Below are 8,125 nucleotides of genomic sequence, written 5' to 3'. Positions count from 1 at the left end.
TGCTTTGAAAGATGCTGGACGAGTGGATTGAAGCCCCTGACCCTGTAACGAAATTTTCATATGAGGCGGATAGAATTAAGAGGTCTGCCAAGTTCGGGAAGTTTTGCAAGTGTTTTGAAGTGAAAACTGCGGGTGGATTGACCAATCATTGCAGATTTTGGGTTTTGGAGATCACATAAAAGCATTGACCAGTTGCAAATATGAACTATCTCATTGGAGTGTTTAAGCTACCCTGTATAATATCTATCACCTTTTCTGATGGGAAAACTCATAAGCAGGTTACTGTAAAGAAAGAAAATGGGCAAACTGCCTTGGTGCCTCTTTTTCGAAGCCAAGACAATGTTGTTGGAGAGGTTTCGATAGAACCTGTTGCTGGTGTAAAAATTGAGCTTCTAGGCCAAATAGAGTTGTATTTCGACAAGGGTAACTTCTATGATTTTATTTCCCTTGTTCAGGAGCTAGATGTACCTGGTGAGCTTCATGATCGTAAGACCTATCCATTCGAGTTCTCCATAGTTGAGATGCCATATGAGTCATACAATGGTGTAAATGGGAGGCTAAGGTACATTTTGAAGGTTGCTATCAGTCGTAACTATGTCAGTAACATTGTCGAGTACCAAGACTTCTGGGTATGGAATTATACACCACTTCCAACAGTTAACAACAACATCAAGATGGAGGTCGGGATTGAGGATTGCCTACATATTGAGTTTGAATATTTCATGACAATCAGCAAATAGCAACTCAGGAACAAGAATCAACCAGTAATCCTGAATGGATACAAGGAGAGCATTTTGTGCATCAAGCCCTACAAGATTCTAGATTGTCATATGCATTAACAAACATAACTCAGCAGTTTCATAGCGCGCTACGAAACTGCTGTAGGTGGTGATTTTAAACGCAGAGCAGCTATTTTGATAATATGAGCAGGAATTTTGAAAGAGAGACACCTGTCCGTCAATATAGCCTACAGCACATCAGAAACATGGCAGTGTTCCACACCTTAGATTATTAAAGGGCTAGAAGACGTTCTGCTGCATATTCGAAGTGATGGATGACCAAAATGGAACAGCACATCAAGGACCGACAAACAGGGACCTATGTTTCAGGGTAACCGAGAAGATGTGTCATTAAAGTCAAACATGGAGCATTAAAGGTTCATCACAGCTATCTCAGCCAGATTCCAGATGTCAGAGAATGAAGGGGATTGAAGATCAAGGCTGTTATGGAGTTTGAGTCCTATTTAATTTAGAAGTCTAGAAGATTTAGTGGAATTAGAATTTTAATTGTTTTATGATTCCAGCGCTGTCAATTAGTAACCAGCTGTAATTATTAGTTAGTTAAAAGTTAGTAGGTGTCATCATAGGTAGTCATCAAGCTCCCCTCATGCTGGAGGAGGAAGCTCGAGTGAGATAGAATAAACACTTTATAAATAGCTGAAACAGAGATAGACAAAGGGTTGGATATTTTTGGAGAAGACTGTTTTGGTTTATGTATAGCAGATTTCAGTAATGCAAATGACTGTTGTTTCTTCTCAGGATTCACAATAGATCTTATTGTTCAAATGTATGATGGTTTATTCTCTTTAATGTTCTTTTACAGTTTGGTTAATGCATAATGACTCAGAACTCATGAATCATGCTCTGACTTCCTGTATGCCTAGGCAAACTGTGTTTCATGTAAGTTATGTTTGAACATTAGATGTAAAGTGCCCTGATTTCTATGAAAGGATAGTGTTATTGTTTACTGAGATATTAGTGACTCCATAAGCCCAATGGGAAGCAATTCTGTCCAGCCAGTACATTTTTCATGTGTCTTGTAAGAGTTAGCCATCTTTCCTTGTCGTTAGTCAATATTCATAGTCTGTGAGAGAGCCCTCTCTTACTAAGGAGGCTAAGCCTTAGTCTAAAGCCTGGTTTGAAATAGTTACACAGAATCTTGCTGATTGGCAGCCTTCAGCTCCTGATTTTGTGATAACAGAATGAATACCATGGGTGGATGTCACAATACCATGGGGAAATACCATGGGTGGATGTCACAATACCGTGGGAAAATACCATGGGTGGATAAATACCATGGGTGGATGCCATTTACAATACCATGGGTAAATTCCATGGGTGGATGAATAACAAGGGTGGATGAATACCATGGGTTGATGCCATTTTCCATTCAGATCACTTAAACACCTGTATAATCTAGGATTTTAAGATTACTTTCATCCCCACACTATTTCATCACTCCTAAGTCTACACCTTGTTATTTATCCATGCCATAATTGAATAAATCGCTAGGTATGATCTGCCTTAACTAGGAGGCTAGGGTCTAAATAGTGCTATATAGAGGATGCAATTAGTCCCTATCATCTAGGCATTGAACTATAGTAATCGGAAATGAGGAGTTTAGTATTATTTTAGTTGTTTGTTAGTCCTCACTTATCAACTATAAACAAATTTTGTAGACACATATTGATTTATCATGTTATTTGGCCTCTTCCCGAGGCCCGAAGCTAATTTGAAGCTAAAATAATAGGTTATAATTTTTTGTTTGTTTGATATTTTCAAACTCGTAAATACTACCTAAAATAATGTTGGCATTAGTCGAGGGCATTAAATGTTAGCTCAACTTAGGAACATGCTTGTATATACCAACATATAAGCAGCAGGACATAGCACGTCGCTAGCTACACCACATGGCGGTTGCACAACATGAGCCATCTGCGATTTGCATGTACTACTTGTCAAGCCATCCGCAATCTGCATGTACTACTTGTCAGCCAGAAATACAAGCCATATGCATGTACATACTACTTGTACAGCGAGCAATGTTTCAATGTTTAGTTTCTAAAGTAGCTCTGGTGAGGTGAGGTAGGTGGAAACCTCGTCTAGTCTGGAAACACAACACACAACATTAGGTAGAACCAGTAGTAGCAGAAGTGGAGGGAAGAGGAGGAATCAACAAGGTTGGTTAGGCAGAAGCAGCAGTAGCAGAAGAGGAGGAATCATCAGAGTTGGTTAGGTAGAGTCATCCCAACTTGGTCCTCTTGCAAGCAGCTGAAATTTGCAAGTAGCTGAAATTCCCTCGCCTGGGGATATGGGCTTCAATTTCTAGTGCTCTATTTTGAGCTTCTGGCAACGTCATATTGAAATTGAAGTCTTCAATTTGGAGTAGAGTACAGCCAAAACCTTTTCCTTCATCATGTCGTCACCCGACCAATTGATTTCACAGGTAATCCATTCATTCATTGGACAAGAATTTAACATAAACATCTCAAAACAATGGCAGTACGTAGGTAATTGGTACCATAGTTTTGAGAATTTCATAATGCTTTCTTGTTCATCTCTGCGACAAAAAGAAAACTGATAATATTTTAGAGTTCATACTATAATATTTTATAATAACTCCCCTTGAAAAATCTAACAAGGCATTCCCTGTGTAGTAGCTTGGCTATTTTACCAAAAGACAAAGTCAGGGCTGAGGCTCGATGGGAACAAATGAAAAAATATAGGATCAGGTCAAAATCCCTCTCGAATTGGCCTAGGATTGCTAATAAATAATTCTTACTAAATGCATCAACTAGCTACTCATACTCAATACGAAGTACATCTACAAAATATGAAGTACATCTGCAAAGTATCAGACTAACCTAATCACCATTTTTTGGCCAAATGCTACCAGCGCTATCTATAGAATCTAGTTAAAGCAATGAGTGATTGGTTTCTTGGTTCTCTAAAATCTGCTTTACTTACCTGTAAGTCTTGATCAAGTCAAAAGAGCAGAGTGGTCCTCTTATGTACGTAATATCGTGATGCCTGAAACAGGGCAAAAGCTAGTAGGATCAACTAGATCTCCTCGTCGAGTACAGAGTAGTTAATTGAGCAACCAAGGCAAGGCAGTTTGCAGAATTAGGGCAAAGTAGTTAATAACAGTTAGCAGAATTCAGGCAGGGTAGTTAAGGGCATATTTATACAAGCAGTTAAAGAAAGTTAGGCATTGAAGCCAGGCCTACCTTCTAGGCCTACGAAAACTCGTTAGTCCTGCTTAGGTGGGTTGTTATAGCCAGGAGATTACCCATCGTTAAGTTCAAAGGTCACTCTTATCATATATAAGGTAAGGGGATTCCACTGGGCCTCCATCTTACGTCTTACATAGCTATTGCCTCGATCTTCCGTATTACGTGTCCCAGGCTTACCCAGTGCGAGTTGGAGGAGAGACATCATTTCAGTGTGCCAGTGCCAAAACTATTACCCAGAGGTAGAGCGCACAGACTTGCACAACAAACCCAACCTGACACTACTATTCTGGTGTGTCGAAGTGTCCAGCTAGAGAGTAACTTGTGAATCAATTCCTGTGACACTTGGGATGCATGCATGGATGATCAGCCTCACCACAGTCTAATTTTAATTTAATTTTACTTTATTTATTAATTTTTTTTTAATTATAAGTTTCGCATACATTGGATCTCTTCAAATGTAATTTAGGTGCAGAGCAATATTCTGATCTCAATCAATCAGGTGGTGGATAAACGCAGCGATCAGTCAAGCATCTAAGCTAGGAGTGTCGAACGTTTTTTTCGTGTGAATCATGGAGTCCGAAGAGAATAAGCCTCTGATTGCAGAGGATTTTAATAAAGCTATGGTTGATCTGGTACGAGGATCAGTTTTCTCAGTAAATTCATTTGTCGATTTTTGTTCATGATTCGATGTGCTTTAAATGCCATAAGGAGTACTTGTGGGGATAGAACTGGCCTCGTCTCTTCTTTCTGGTAAGCAATAACATCCCATATTTCTCTCACAGTTCTGATGAAAAAAGTGTGAAATCTATCCTTGAACAATATCTGGTTGTCTTGCTTGTAAGGGGGGTTGTTGCTGTTATTTGAGCTAAATTTTCCTTGTGCGGGAAATACCCCTAAGTTGGGTTAGGTTTTAGATCTGTGATACACTGAACATGGAATTTGGGATATTTTATAATAGGTGCAAGTAAGTAGTATGGTTTATACAAATGGAGTACAAATTGTCTGTTAATTTGGTTTTATTTTTGGGGTTCTCTCCGAATCCAAAATTTCCGCTGGGTTTGCATTCGCTTTTATGACAAGGAAGGTTAAAATTTGTAGCCAAGGGTTTTGAACCATTGTCAGGTTGGTGGGATCCATCGGGTGTCATCCCTTGAGACAACCCTTCAGGCTTCAAGCACCTTTTGGGATTAGTGAGTTGAACTTTGAGGTTTCACATAATGATGATTGCAACCAGGCAGTTACATGTAACACACAAAGTTTTTCCCTGAGTATCGACGAATTGCTTGAGGCTAGGTGTATGTTCTGGGCTATTTTGGTGGGACAGTTACCCCTATCATGGAGTTTGTGTGAAGTAACATTGGCCCTTTTCTAGAAGTTGACATTTTATGGGTGGTGGAGTTTGACAAAAGCAGACCATTGGTAAATCTTCCTATCTAATGATGAAGCATGGTTAACAAAAAGGAGGTTTTAGTCGGCTTTGTCTCACACGGGGGCACTAAATATGAAGTGAGAAATTTTATTATTATTATTAATTAATGCATAATTTCGAACACTCAGAGCTCAAATGCACACTAATTGTTTGCCCACACCCTAGACTGGTTTGGGAGATGGGGTAGCAGCGGACTTGGCACCACACGAAATGTCCTCAATCCTAGTGACATAAGTAATTCACCAAACACTTGAGTTATAAGGTACCCTTCATGCCTCTAGTAAGAGTATTCATTGCCTCTCTTCGTTGCTCAACCAATGTACTATAACTTAATTGTATCTAAAAATATGTGTGAGCTCAAAAATGTGACATAGCATTGATGATTTTCAAAATGCCTGTATGCAAACCATGATAGTGGTAGAGGAGGCCAAATATCCGATTTGCATTGGGTACAGATGTCATAGTGTGCATCCCCATCAACAAACCATGGACATTATTCACTATTCAACACATATCCAACACAAAGTGAGTAATTTGTTGTGTGGAACAGTTCTGTAAGGCATCTCATTGAAAGGATCTAGATAGCACCATTTGAAAGAGGGCATTTTTGGACAGATTGGCAGGTAGCTTGTATGTTTGATCTTTCAATCACGTTGCACCCCACAGATTGTGTTGGTGAGCTAACCTAATCAACTTCATTGTTGCTTAGATTCTTCAAAAGCTAACAGACTTGTCTTTCCCACATGGCCACTCTATTCTTGTAGTATTCTTGACATTTTCTATATAGAGAAGTAGACATGCATTGCTAAATTGTATGTTTAAAGTGCCAAATATGAGTGCTTCTATGAGAGGTTCTGTTGTTTGTTATTTCTTGTTTGCACCAACTTTTATGTTTTCCATTATTACCGTTTTGGCAGTTTTTCTGTTATGGAGGTTCTGCCACAACCTAGAGAGTTAGGATGCTGCATTGAAAGGGATCCTTACTTATGGTTAAGAGTTAATTAATATTTAGTGTTAGGTGATAGAATGGAAAATATAGTGTGGCTATTTCCACTTCAGAGACCAGGCTGAAATAGAACCGAAATTTCTGTACAAAGTCTACAACCAGAGACAGAGCAACATCTCTTGTACAAAAGGGAACTCCTTGCTTGCTTTCTCTTCATAGTGCAACTAAGCACAAAACTCTGCACTCCAAATAAACAATATCTCAAATTCTTCAATTTCAAATCTTGTACCATTATTCTATTTTCAGTTTGGTCAATTTTCGAGGTAGCTGGTTCCAGAATTGATCCTATTTCACTTTCTTCCTTAATCTGCATCTGGAACTGGTCCTTATCTAACATGGTCTAATTGATATGATTTGGTATTGAGTTCTTATCATACTTTCTGTTCATAGTGCAATTAAGCACAAGATTTTTCACTTGATATGATTTGGTACTGAGTTCTTATCATACTTTCTGTTCATAATGCAATTAAGCACATGATTTTTCACTCCCAATAAACAATAGTTCAAAGTTTTCAGATTCTAGTTGTGTTCTATCATTTTATTTTCACATGGCCAATTTTCAAGCTAGTTTGTTCCAGAATTTCCCAAATTTCACTTTCTTTTTTAATCTACATTTGGATGTGGTCCTTATTTAACATGGTCTAATTGATATGATTTGTTGAGTTCTTATCGTACTTCAATCTAATGGTCGATTTGAATTTATGAACAGGTAATGTATGAACTGAATTTGTTTGGTCATCAGGTTGACATTTTCTGTGTTGCTTGAAGAATTGTTTTTCTTTTCCTGAGCATTTGAACTACCAAAACTAAAGCCCTGGGATTCTTGGATCTTGGGGGTGTAAAGCCTGGAGTGGATAGATGGATTAATGTATGAGAAATTTATTCATCTGAAACTGCTGCCCTTGTCCTTTTGGACTCTTTCTGACCAGACTTCTTCCCACTTTTATGACCCTCTACTCTCACTGAAGGAGGTGTTGTGGGGTGTTTTGTTTCTTAGATTTTATAATGCCCTGTCCCTGAAGAGACAAATTGGTCCCATGACAGATGAGGGAGTTTTTTCTGTAACTCATGACAAATGATCAACTTAACTAGGTAGTGATGTGCTATAGCATCCAATTTCCCCTTTTGAATTCTAACACACATTTATTACTGGGAATGCAGTAGGAAATGGGGGATACTTATCCTTTGTTGTGGTTTTTGATGGCTCAGGTTTCAAATTTTATGTAGAATTCGAAAATAGTAAGCATATACAATGCTTAGCCTTCCCTCACAGGTTCAATATTTAATGAAATGATATGCTATCTCTCCCCATTCATATGGAAGAGACTCCCTTTTCACCCCATTTCTGTTTTCTTCATACTTATCATAGGATCTGAAAAAGTTGGTCTTGGCTCTAAGGTTGAGTACTCTATCATCCTTATCCCAAGGCTGCCCCCTAGGAATTCCAGTAACTTCACTGAGAAATTCTTCATTTACAAAGATCCTGAATCCCCTGAAAGTCATGTAGAATTCATGGTTTTTAGAGTCTTTCTCTTGGGGATGTTAAGAATTCTGGGAAAACTCTAGTGCTACTGCATCATCATATCCTTCCAACTTATCAAAGAAATCAAGCCAACCTACCTTCCTAAAAGCATCCACAACTTCAGCATTAAGAGAAGCTTATAGAGGGAACTAGCTC

General features: G+C 38.6%; 1 pseudogene; it reads left to right on the top strand.

Annotated features, from left to right (window-relative positions):
- Positions 1 to 200: 200 nt before the first annotated feature.
- On the top strand, positions 201 to 740 carry LOC149221360 (vacuolar protein sorting-associated protein 26B pseudogene; annotated as a pseudogene).
- The last annotated feature ends 7,385 nt before the right edge of the window (positions 741 to 8,125 follow it).

Source organism: Pinus tabuliformis, chromosome Q (assembly GCF_031772625.1).
Source record: "Pinus tabuliformis cultivar Carrire ecotype Pingquan chromosome Q, CPIR1, whole genome shotgun sequence".
Lineage (NCBI taxonomy): Eukaryota > Viridiplantae > Streptophyta > Pinopsida > Pinales > Pinaceae > Pinus > Pinus tabuliformis.
This window is presented reverse-complemented; position numbering and strand designations above follow the sequence as displayed.